The sequence below is a fragment of the Tamandua tetradactyla genome, chromosome 5 (assembly GCF_023851605.1).
Source record: "Tamandua tetradactyla isolate mTamTet1 chromosome 5, mTamTet1.pri, whole genome shotgun sequence".
Classification (NCBI taxonomy): Eukaryota; Metazoa; Chordata; class Mammalia; order Pilosa; family Myrmecophagidae; genus Tamandua; species Tamandua tetradactyla.
Window position 1 is genome coordinate 124255923 of NC_135331.1, and position 13363 is coordinate 124269285.

Sequence of the window (13363 nt, forward strand, 5' to 3'; positions counted from 1 at the left end):
GGGGGTGGGGGATGTGCACCTTTTCTTTCAGGCTGCAGCCTCTCCAGGGGATCTACACACAAACACACACACACTTGTAAAATGATTGGTAGACATTCTTTTCACCCGGTCCAGCACTCAGTACCCTTCACTTCTCTATTTCTCCTTCTCCATTTCTCCCTCTCACCCCAATCCTCAATCCAGGTTTGAGTTTGGGGGCAACTGTCCTAAAAGGTCATAAAACTCAATAGCAAGCCTATTTGGTAGCAGATGACTTACTGACACATGCAGGCAGCCCCCCTCTCCCAGCCCTTAAAGACCCAGGATTTGGTGTAAAATACCTTGCACAATAACCCTCGTGTACTCACTCTTTCCTGGGTCAAGAAAACCCCATGTGGACCAAACTAGAAACGCAGACTCTTAGGGTCTGCATTGGGTGTGAAGTCACATGTGGGCAGGAGGGGAGGCCCAAGAATTAAAACACACAGTTAGATGACTCTCTCTTGCCTTATGGGATCCTGTTAATGGGGCTGTTATTGTGGAATATGTGCACAAAGACTGATGCTATAGGACATGGTCAGCCTCCTGCAAGTGATTTTTGCTCTTATCTTCTTGGTGCCCTGTTGATGTACTTGAAGAGAATGGGAGCCTGTTAGAGATGAGCTAGATGGAAAACAAAACAGAACAAAACAAAAGCCTCAAGGAAATGCAAGGGGAAAAAAAGTACAGGGGTGATTTATGCCCAGATCCAGAGTGGAGGAGTTACCAGAGGATCTGAGGTTGTGGATTGTATTTAATAGTGCAAAAATCATGACATATTTTGAGAAAATGACTTGACTGTTTGGCAGGTTAATGGCTATGCTTCATATGTGTGAGGAGAGAGCTGATACATATTTGGTCTTGCTCCCCAACCCTGCAACCAGGGAGTGTGTTGATTTTTTATGCAGGAAATGTTTTCTTTTGGCCACAAAGATCCCTGTCTGTGGAAAGGGACAGCCAAGCTCCAGTCCCTCTTTGCTCCTCCCTCCCCTAACAGAAGTTGTCTTTGTGGCCAATATAAAATTGACACGTTGTTGGAGAATTTTCTTTAAGGGTAGCCAAGGATTTGTAAGAGGGGTAAGAGAGAGAGAAAAGCTTAAACCAGCTTAATGCTATTTCTCTGCTGGATGCAGTTGGGGGGATGGGAATTATAGGCGAAAATTGCTGCAAGGGGAAAAGACATGTTAGAAAATAAATGCATACTCATGGCGATGAGAGGGGGTGAAAACCCTTTAAGATTTCTACAGGTCAGTGTTTCACTAACAGCTGTGACTGAAGAAAACAAAATGGTTTTAAATTACAGGAGTTCTTTTCTCTAGTAAAAATCCCAGAGAAGCACTTGCAACTGCAGGGATGGTATTTAACACCATTTAAAACTAATTAGTGTCTCCTAGAATAAGAAGCTACAGTACACGCAGAAAATGTGATGTTACAAGCTGGCTAATAAGACAATTAACCCCAGAAACTAGTTTTGTTGTTGTTGCTTTTGGTTGTTTTAAAACCTAAAAAATCCATTTCTTCAATGTTAAAATTCTGTCGTCTAATTCACTGCAGATAATGGGAAAGTGAGTCCGGTTTCATATCCCTTTTCTCTGAAAGGTTGCAAGGGGCAAGTACAAAGTTGCTGGGTACACACTAAATGTGATTTTCAAAGATTTTGCTGGTCATGATCATAAGATATGGTTTAAGACAGTATTGGGATTTGTGGAAGTTATGCTAGATTGCCATGATCTTGTTAAAGAATGAGTGATTTTAGACATTAGATATATAAATCAAATGGCAGAATTTATGTTTCTTGTGACTAGCTGACAAATGAAAATGGAATACCTACACAGGCAAATAAATGATTACATTAAACTGATTAGCATATTAATACAGCTGAGCTAGGAAAAGTTTATGTAATATGGGAACAGATATATCCTTTATGAGGACAATTGCATAGTCTAAATTTTCTTTTATTCAAAATTTGTGCTTTTTAATTGTTTAGGTACTCTGAGTCAGAAAGGTAAGGATAAGTAATTCCTGATGGATAAATATAGCTGATGCATTTTGTGAGTAATTGTATATAATATATGTACAGCACTCCTTATCTCATTCAAAGAAGAACTTTTTGGCTATGCTGCATTTTTGGAAAGGAATGTGAAAATCGACAGACTCTTAATGTAATCAGATTTATTCAAAGTGTATTAAATCCTAATTATTTAATATAAATGATATATGAAACCTATGAAACAATTATTTTATACCATATCAAATAAACTATTACTTAATGCTCTTCCTGGGGCTTTTAAAATTAATAACTATATGCTTGTGCTACTTATATGGAATTTTATTCCAACGTGTTTTCCCTTTATTTGGTAACATGTAACTCCAGCTTTTAAAATAAGATTTTTAAAAGTCTGCTTGTATTCTATATTACTTGAATTTTATTGTCTATGGAAAAATAGCCAGAATATCCTGTAAAGGATCAGGGAAATAAATGTAAAGATTACTGTCGATAATTATCGATTCTCCTTTTATATACGGTGAAAGTATTTATTCAGAAAGCCTCCAGTAGAAATGTTTTCTACATTTACATCAAAGAAGTGTCACAAACTTGACAGTTTAGAAGAGTCCTTAGGTTTGTAGATGTGATTCCAGATTGTTTAGGATGGCACTGGTGGTAATGAAAAAGGTATGCCAATTGATGAATATTTTGAATGTGTCCATAGAAATTACAAAGTCATAATTAGATATCATTTGAGAACATGATAAGCTCTCCAGAGTAAGATATTTGTTTTCAGTAAAAATTTCTACTAAAACGTTCTTTAATGCATTCAATATTGAAGAATTCCATAGTCAAGAAACAGCAAGACCATAACTATCACTATTTCTAATGACAACATCATCAATTACAAATGTTTGTTTGAATATATCATTAAGTAAATTATTGGACTAAGGCCTCAGTAAAGAGCTAAAATTTCAGTATATTTAATTATATTTTTATTTAAGATCATATCTTACATACTTTGGGGTGGCATGTGATTATAGAAATCTTGTGATCATTCCCTCCAATAATCATATGATTTTGTGAAAGCCAGGTAAATCAATAAAATGCACCCTCCCTTTTAAAAATGTAATGATGTTCTTCCAGGCAGTTATTAAAAAGAAACTACCTATATGTAGTGGATATAACTTTGTTTAAGGAAACTCAAATAATATTGCTGTTTATCTGGCTTTTGGATATGACAAGTCTGAGGAGAGCTTGCCATTTATTCATGAGGTCATCTTCAGTTTGTCTGGGGTTTTACTACATTTTATAGGACTCTTTTACCAAAGATGATTCTGGGCTATATATCTAAGATATGTGATACAAAATCTTATTTTTCCCCACTTTTTTTAAAGCAAAAATTAAAACAGCTTGGACAGAAAAATTCCACACCAGGATATCTAAATCACTTAATAAGCCTTAATAGAATCTTTGTTTCCAACTGACATCAATGGTGCTACTTATGTGAAGGGAAACTGGGATGCCTGTATAGATTCCAGGAAATCTGAACACACACACTCACTTGTCCTTCTACTTTGCCTGAGCTAATCCTTGATACTCTACCACCCATGGGAAATCTCACTAAGTGCCTGCATCAACTCTAACGTAGGTTTGTGTGCCTGTGCTCAGTTTCATGCACATATTGCAATCCAGAACAATTTGTATCTCTGTAGTTTGATGGTCCTCATTTCGTTCTACCACTGTTCTTGCCCTCACCTTACTTTTTCAGCCACCTTTTACCTCCTTCTTTATGCTCCGTTGATCTTACTTCCTTTGTAAATGACCCTATACTCTTTATCAAAGTGTAGGAAGATACACTGAATTTATTGTTCCTTGAAGAAACAGAACCTGATAGTTTGCCCTGCCCCTTTGCTGGATCCCTTTGCCCTGTGCACGCACTGTACTTCTGTTCTAGCATTTATCATTTTGTAGTGTGATTTACCATTTACCTTTTCATCTCCCTCTATCACAGGGATGAAGTCTGGGTGTTTGAATTGTCTAGCACAGTCTCCACAGGGCTTCAACAAATATTGGTTGACATGAATATTAGATGAACAAAACAAATAATAATCTCAATAGGAAAGACAGGAATTGATTATAACTGAAAGAGTTAAAATATATCAGTTTGAGGAAGCAACTACCTTTTACTTTTCTTTTGCTTAGATTTAAATGGCTGTCATTTATATCATTTTCCATTCTGTTATTATATTATAGGACTTATCTCCAAGGTATTAGTTAGTAACATTTTTAAAAGAGAAATTTTTAAAATTTTTAAAATTTAAAAATTTAAAATTTAAATTTAAAAATTTAAAAATTTAAAAGAGAAATTTTTAAATGAGAAAAATGGAGTTCATGCAGAAATATTCTTAATTTCTTATATAATTATTTAAAGAGATTATTGATGAATATGAATTGCTATTCATGGCCATTTAAAATATGGCAAGAAAATTTTCCAATTTCTATCTCTTGAGCATTTATTTTTTGGCCGAGGGAAAGGCTGACAACTGTCTTCATTTCTCTGTTGTGGCCCTATCATAACTTCACGTACAGCAATGACATCTCACAAGTCTTTTTTTCAACAGTTGGGAGAAATTTCTTTCCAAGAAAGAGGAAGAGAATATTTGCATGTCAAGTCCAATGCTTCTGTTCTTCAACACTCATTATGATCTATAACTATAGTATTGATGGAATATTATTAAAACTGTAGACTTGGTCGAGTAAATCCCCTAATTTTCTTTTTACCTAAGTTTAGAATTTTGTCAAATATATTTGGAACTATTTAATGAAACAAATGAAACAAATTACATTATGCAGCAACATATTTTTTGTAGACAATAGTAGATATTAAGAATGTTGAGAAGTAGTTCCTGTGGAACATTCTTCCCAGTTCAGTTAACCAAAAAGAAATGAGAAGTATTCCATTTTTCTAGGTGTGCCATTTCGTTGAAATGGAAGGTGTGTTTTGGTTGTCAGGTAGATTTGGGTTCCTAGAGTTCACCTAGTAGTACCTTTGGTAAGTGACTGAACTTGGCTCAGTAACAAAATGGGAACAGTATTTCCTATGGTGGATTGTTGTATTAAATGAGATTGCACACGTAACCTCTTAGCACGGTGCTCGTGACAGGTTAGGCCCTCAGTAAAGATCAGCGCCCTTTCTTTTTTCCCAGAAACCCCCCAACCTTTTGATGGATAAAAGCAACTTCTAATTAAAAGCTATATGTATATATAAACATATTTTAAATAGCATTTTCCCCTTTAATGCAAATTTATTGAGCTATATTCATAAACCATACAATCCCTCAACATTTTATTTTAAGCATGTTTATATTCTTAAAATGGTTTCTTATAAAATGCTGGAACATTATTTTTATTGTCTTCTATAATTTGTGTACAGTTTTGCTTTTATATTTTGACTGGGAGGAAAGGCTGATAACGAATAATAGAAATAGCTTTCCGAACCATGTGATGCTACGTGGAGTTTGGTAGACCTGCACAGCTTTGAGAACCATTTGCAACCTTGATTTAATTGTTTTTGTGGAGTGTGTGTGTTTGTGTGTTGGGAGAATGGGGGTAATGCTGTTGGTTCAAAGACGTTCTTTCCCTGGTATATTTATTACTATACAGACATTTATTTATTTAATAATGAGCAGCCTGCTCAGTTTTTGTAATGACAAAACTGGTAATGACAGTTTGTATGTGAAAACCTTTTCGTAATGAAATGGAAGCTTGAGGAATAAAGGCAGGAATTTGGGTTAGAAATGTTAAGAAAGGTTTCTATTATTTTGTAATATGTATGTACTTGAAAATCTGAATAACCAAAGTGAAATTTAAACCAAAGAGTGCTGTTTATCTTAAAGTTGTTTGTAGTATAAGGTAAGTAGTTCTCCAATATTGAGAATCTATAAATTCAAACTTTAAGCATGGAATACTTTCAAAAACATGTACACTAGGTGAAATGAATTTTCACTGGGGCATGTTTTACTAGGTTTAAAACTGTTAATTATTATTATTTTTTTTTTGCGAAGCTGGATTTATTTAACTGTGTTCTTTTCAGTTGTAAGAGTTACGGTTGTTCTTCATATTTCATTTCCTGTATATAAAATCTTATAGGGTATTTAGTGTATCTAGTTGACTTTAACCAGTCTTTTAAATTTTATTATTCTTTATCAGTTAAAAGATTCTTTTCTAACCCCAAAGATTTTTAAAAAAAATCTTTTGGCTATAAACCAGAGAAAATTGCTAATCAATAATAAAGTAGATTGTTATTTATTTGAACTTGTCTAGAAATTTAGGACACTTAAAGGATGAGAACATTTTGGATGTGTGTCTATTTTGTAAAGAAAAGTTAGCATCTCTGTACCTTTGTGTTGATGAAGGCATGACTAATACATCAAAATATATCAAGCTGATGCTGTGTGAGTCATCACAGGCCTGGGAAGATGTTCTTTGAATATCATTGCTGATGGGCTGCAAAGCCATTTAAGTTAAGTAGTTTCCAAGTATTTGAATCTTTGCTGCATTATGCAAAATGAAGGTTCAGTTTTGAGACCTATTTTGAAAAGGAATTAGTTTGAAAGAAAAAGGCCGCATTAAACTATTTGGAAATTTCTACTTTGTTGGAATTTTTTTCACTGAATTGTTATCAGTTATTACAGAACAATGAACCCCAAGTTTCCTGCTAAGGCTTAGGTATTCAGATACTGAAAAGAAAACAAACAGATAGTGAATACTTTTTGTTAGTACTCTTTTGAAGATTTGCTTTTCTTAAAGCAAAGTTACAAAATGCCATCTATAAGACTCCATAAAACTCCGTAAAATATGTCCGTATTCAGTTATCTTTCATCTAAAATGTAAGGATTTTGCTCACTGGCAGAAACTAACTTAGTAACATAGCTGTTAAAGGTTAATAAGTAATGTATTTCTACTCTGCATAGAAAGTGTAGTACCTAACAAATGTATAGCAAATAATGTGCATGCAACTATTTATCTCAAAATTGAGTGAATAGGTGCCTTTCTGACATCTGAAAAGTTGTCTTCATGTGCATTCTCCTAACTCCCTGTCATTCATTCATTATGCTTGAAGCATGTTGTAAAATATAAAGGTAAAATGGTTACTGTTTGATTTGTACCATGTTAAATGAAATAACTTCCTTATTAACCTAATCCTGTATATTATATTTTCAAATCATTTCTTCTAGATAACCAAGTTTTTTTGGGGACTGAGGGTTGTTTGGGAAATCAGAACAAATATGTGCATGGAAAATACATTAGAACACTGATGGAACCTGATTACAGTATTTAGAATGCAACTTAAATGCACTCAGACATTATAAAAAGCTTTAAGAAAATTGTGGAGTCAACCAGATAAGGCTATTTCAGTGAACTATTTAGCAATAGATATGTTAGGATCATGTAAAATTTCCTTTCCTGAATGATTCACACTGGTTGAGTAGTACACAGTATTCATTTTATGACATTTCTATTGGTATTCCTCCCTTTTAGGGTGATTTTTAAAAATTTTGATAATATTTTAGGTTGATTTCTACACTTGCATTATTATCTACTACACTCCCATAAAACATTTTTTTAGAGGGAAGCTATCATCTACGTATGACTCTAAGATAAAGAAGGAAATTATTTAACTATTTTTAAAATTAAGAGAATATGATAAAACCTAACATTTAGAAAATACATTCCAGTTTTTACAGCTCTATTGCATATATTAAATTAAATTAAATTGTTTAATTTGGGCAGTAATTTTGAGAGGCACATATTATTGGCTCCATTTTCACATGCGCTAATGTAGACTACCCTAAATACAATGTCTTCCTTTCTCTAAAAATTTTAATGCAGATAGATTCAAATGAAAACTTAGAGGATTTCAGAGCTGTGAGTTTTTTTTTTAACTCCCTTCATTTCTGGAGTACTTGAATCAGGATCACAAATTCTCAGATTTATGAGGTACTTTGGTCATTATTTAGTCTACACCTTACCTAGAAAATCCTCTTTTGGAGATACAAACTAAAATTATTCATGATCGAAATGGTAGTGGACTCCAGTCTCCACATATGTGATGGGAACATTATTTCACAGTCTTACTGGAATTTGCATTCAATATCTCTGTAAGGGAAAAGGGCACAGTCATTTAGGAGTGTTTGATAAAACTAATCCTTAAAAAAAAATCACCCATATCTATTGAAGATAATAATGACGTTGAAGAATTTGCTTTACTATACTATTTAACGCAGACTAATCTCTACAAACTAAAGCTTTCATTGTTAGGTTTTTGTTTTATTTGGTATATGCTACACAAAAAAGTGATGTGGGTCCCCAAAACCTATCGATTTTCAGTCTTATCATTAATTTAAAGAGCAGTGGGTTTCAAGCTCAAAGACTGTGCTGACTTGCTAAGATATAGACTTGCTAAGATGATTTAGCAAGATCTACCTTGGATTTTCATTTCATTACCATTTGCTTGGGAATCTGTTTTTGGAGAAATAAGATGTCTTTTTTTTATTACCTTACGATATTGAGAAATACTCTTGAGGGTTTCAGTGAGGATGCTGCTTGAGCTTTGTCTTCTGTGTGGTCTGCTAATATTAATTAAATAGTATGAATAATGACATTTATGTTGTTAGCTATTAGGGAAAAGGAAAAAAAATAATTAAAAATACTAGAAACTTCAGCCTCCCAAACAAAATAAGTCCGATAAAAGTTTCATATTGCGGTATGTGTAGGGCATCTAAAATATATATATATTGAATTACTGTTAGTGGTTGTACAGGATATCATTTGTTCTCCCCTCCATATCCGCTTTCTACCCTCCTCCACCCAGGAGGCAACCTATTCTCTGACTTCCTGTGAGCAAATACAAGACTCTGAAAGAGGTTGGAGGACAGGAGGAGAGTGAGGTCAGGGTTTCTGTTTGTTCTGAGGTACTCCCCTTTGGGTTGGCTGCCTCTGTCTATTTAAGGTCATGACTTCTGTAGGTGGGCCCCCCTGCTGAGTTCCTCATTTGAGGTTTTGGTGAAACCAGTCTCTCCTCTCCTTCCTTTAGGCACATGGGCAGTAGTTGCTGCCTCTATTTCTAGCCCTGGGGAATCTATTATCTGCTTTCTCCTATCACCTCCCGTGTTCATCTCAGATTACTTCAGTTGAGAACAGTGTCTGTTTCTTACTGAGACTCTGATTAATCAAGGGGTGTATAGTTGTAGAGGTGAGGTGATTTCTGATTATATATGAGACTGACTTGAAATCAGTGTTTTAAATTTTAATCTTCCCGTTTAATGTGCTAGGGGTCTTATGTAGTAATTATATATGCATCATCTTAATAACTACATTGTTTTTAGGCCCTCCAAGAGTTCTTTCATATTTGTTATTTCATCGTGTGTCTAGCTTGTTTTTAAATAAAATATTATACATTAATTTACATACACATATGTGTGTGTGTATGTTTTGTCAGTGTTGATGTGATGACTCTGTATCTTTTGAACTGGTCTGGACATTCAAATAAATTTTTGTGATTTCATAATTAAATATAAATAACTTCAAGGCTTTAATAAAAAAACATGACAATGCCTGACAGATAAAGACTTAGTTCAAATTTTATATCTAATAATACCAGGAAAATAAAATGAAAATTGAATTTCGGTTGCTAGACAAAGTTTCCTTTTGTTTGTTGATCATAGCATGCTTCTCAAAGCAAACGAAAACAAAACACGTGGACAAAACATTTTTTTCTTTTTTTTTGTCTCATGTTTAAAACATGAAAAGCAGCTAAGTTTCCTCATAGTTTCTTAAGGAAAATCATAGATATTTTAATTTTTAATTTTTTTAAACTTAAAAAAAAATGTTTTTTCTCCATGCTTTTCTATTTGTTGTCTTTTGTATCAAGAAAGAGACCTAGAGGTAAAGGAGAAGTAAAGTCTAAAAGAAGAAAGGCTGTCCTTTTATTTTCTCAACTTCTATTGAAATAGTATACTTTAGGATTTTTCTGAATAGGTAATACATAACAAATACTTGGTATATTCCGGTTGCTTTGGGAGTGTTTCTTACCATGTTTGCTACCCATAGTAATTGTTATGTGGAAAAGGAGACACCTTGGAAAGACAAACTCTGTTTACTGATATGATCTTTCCATTTAAATCTGGCAAACTTTCAAATGTCTGCTACTGTACTGTAGACTGAAAAATTTGGGTTTGCTTTAGCTTCCTAGAGAGCTTGGCTTCTTCTAGAGATAGATTAGCTTGTGGTCAGCTCTCTTTGGCTTGCCTTGGTTTTTGTAATTTAGAGGATAAACTGCATATTTTATAGGCAGTGCCTAATGAATTAAGCAATTACGGTGGCCTTTATATTTTACAATTGGCTTTACTTTTATGTATGATGAAGTAAATAGCTGTGGAACATGTTTGTTCAATTTGTACAACATAGAACGTTATATTAAAAATCTACTCTCTTTAAAATTTATGGCTGCCGTAGTTTTTTTTCCTGATTGGTGGTTTCCCTGGAATTTTCTGATGGCATCATTTAGGTGTTGGATTGTTTATAAAGGGCATGAATGGGGTCAGGGCATAATAAACATCATGTGCTTGCCTCTGTCCTCTGTATTTTGAGACCACAGAAACCACAGGAATGGAGCAGTTGGAGTTTGGAAGTAGGATAGAAGCTTTCCCATTTAATAGTAAGAACTGATTAAGGGGAAATTAATCCTTTCCTGGGAGTGTTGTAATGATTACCACAAACTGGGTAGCTTAAAACCACAGAAATTTATTCTGTCACTGTTCTGGAAGCTAGAGCTCCAAAGTCAGGTTGTCGGCTGTGCTGTGCTCCCTCTGAAGTTTCTCAGGGAGAATCCTCTCTCATCTGCCTTCAGCTTCTGGTGGCCCCAGGTATTCCGGCCTGTGGCAGCGTAATTCCAATCTCTGCCTCCGTCTTTACTTGGCCTCTGTCTACTGGGTATCTCCATCTCTGTGTCCAAATGCCTCTCTACTTATAAGGTCATTACTCATGTTGGATTTAGGGTTTACCCTGATCCACTGTGACCACATCTTGACTTGAGTACATCTGCAAAGACCCTATTTACAAATAAGGTCAGATTCACAGATACCAGAGGTTAGGACTTGAACATATTTTTAGAAGACAGAATTTACCTCACAGCAGGTTTGGTGTGAATTAATAATTAATACAACTTTTTTTTTCTTACCGATATAACTTTTATTTCTAAATAAAAACCAATGTATAAAGGAGGTTTGAAAGATAGGGCACCTTTGGTTGACATAGACATGAGGCCTAGAGCCCTGCCTAATTAGTCTCTCATTTCCCTCTGTGTTGGTCCCAGAGGCAACTCTGCTTGAAAACTCACTGCAGAAGTATAAATCTTCAGGCCTCTATATGAAGCCACATATGAGAAATCCATGTTGGAACCTTTTCTTCCACAGAGGAACTGATGTTTCTTACCAAGAATGTGTAAGAACTGTTGTTTTGTTTTCAACTGCATTTTGCTCAGAACAAAATTCATCATTTGTCAAGGATTTTACAGCCCATACGCCTGTGTTGTTTTTGTTTTTGATACCCTACTCCTCTTCATGCAACGAAATCAAGTTTGACTGCCTCTAATCCCACACCCTCATTCAAGCCCTGAACTTTCTATATTGTGCCCCTCAGGTATCTTTTGTTGCTCTGGGTAGGTGGTTCAAAAGTGTTCTCTGTTACGTTCTCTGCCATATCTCATCCTATCTAGTGGGCATTTACTGTCTCCTGCCATGCACCAGTGTCTCAGAGACCTCAGTGGGATGAAGGCGTGATGTGTTCAGGCAAGAGGTGAGAGACCCACTGTTCTCTACTCTGTGTCACACTTGTTGTTAAAAGTTTTGTCATGACTGAATTCTAGCACCTGTCATGTAAACAGTTCCTAGAGAGTCTTATCTGGAGTCGCGTTGCCCTCAGACTCCCTGTGGGACATGGTAGTGAGTGCCACAGTTCTCCATTTGTCCTCAGAATCATCTGGATTCCAAACCGTTCCACCCTGGGTTCTCCCCCAAAAGCCCCCCTACCAATTAGTGTACGCCATTTATTCCCCTTGCTCACATACCCATTAATATATGTATACTATATTATTATATATATTCTTAACTTGAAATCACTTAAAATCTTTTTTTTTTCTGAATATCCAGAAACCATAAATGTGATGCAGTCCTTTGGGTGGTATTTATTCTTTTACTTTGTTGTTCTCCAACTAGTACAGTTGCAAACTCTAATTTTTTGGAAGTAATTAAAATTATGAGGGCAGTGATAATTATTTTGAATTTCTTTGATTGTCCACACATAATGGACATGCACTATTGAAGACAGCTTATTATGACAACGACAACAAAAGGCTTATTAAGCTTGGCATCTCATAGATACGAGTAGATAAAGTGTTGTATTGCTGTTCACCATTTATTTCCAGCTTTCCATCATTTGGGGCGCATGTGAGGATTTATGTTCCTGACTCACTTGTGTTTGCGTGGGGTCATGTGATTAGCTCTGGACGATGAGTTTGTGAGCAAAAGTTACAGTTTTCACCTCTAAGCCAAAGTGTTTTATTGCTGGAGTAAGATCCTAAAGGTCTCTTTACCTCTGGCACAGAGACCTGTGCCTGAAGAGAGAGTGTTCATCTGTCAGCGGAGTCCTTGAACAACTCTATTATAAAGAGCCCCTTGCCCCACCCCCACCAAACTCTGATGAACATGTAGCAATGAGTAATTTTAACTGCTACAGTGTCCAACTGGGCAGGATAGTGCTGTAGTTTTGGTGATGGTGCTAAAAGATGATCGTGCACACTGGGGATTGGTTCTATAACTCTGATAATGTGCTAGCCCTGTCATAGTGTGATTTCGTTTTGAGGGAATGAATCACATATACCACAGTGTACTCTGGGGTAGCTGTTGTGAATTTAGTGCTAACAACCCTTTGAAACTCTTTTTAGGTATTCTTTATCAATGTTATTGCTTTAGCCTATTTTAAATTAATTAATATTAAATTATATTAATTCTATTTTATAGTAAAGAGATCATTCTTTTAACATTTATTCAAAAAGTTACTGGATTTTTCTATGTTTTCAAGTGTACCCAGATTAGAGGGGGTGTTACGATCTTTCACTGATGCTTGACTATCACAGAACTAGGTGTAAAATATGGGTTTTAGCATGATAGATAATGCTAAAGGTAAAAACTTGTCCTATTCTCTGTTCTTTCTGCCTTCCTGCCCTTCCTTCCTCCCTCCTTTTTTTTCTTCCTTTCTTTTTTCCTGTTTTCCTCCCTCCTTTCCTTGTTCATT

General features: G+C 35.2%; 1 protein-coding gene across 5 annotated transcripts in view; it reads left to right on the top strand.

Moving 5' to 3' along the window:
• Window positions 1-13363, top strand: part of ADGRB3 (adhesion G protein-coupled receptor B3) — a 723849-nt gene that overhangs the window by 4368 nt on the left and 706118 nt on the right. The window lies entirely within an intron of this gene.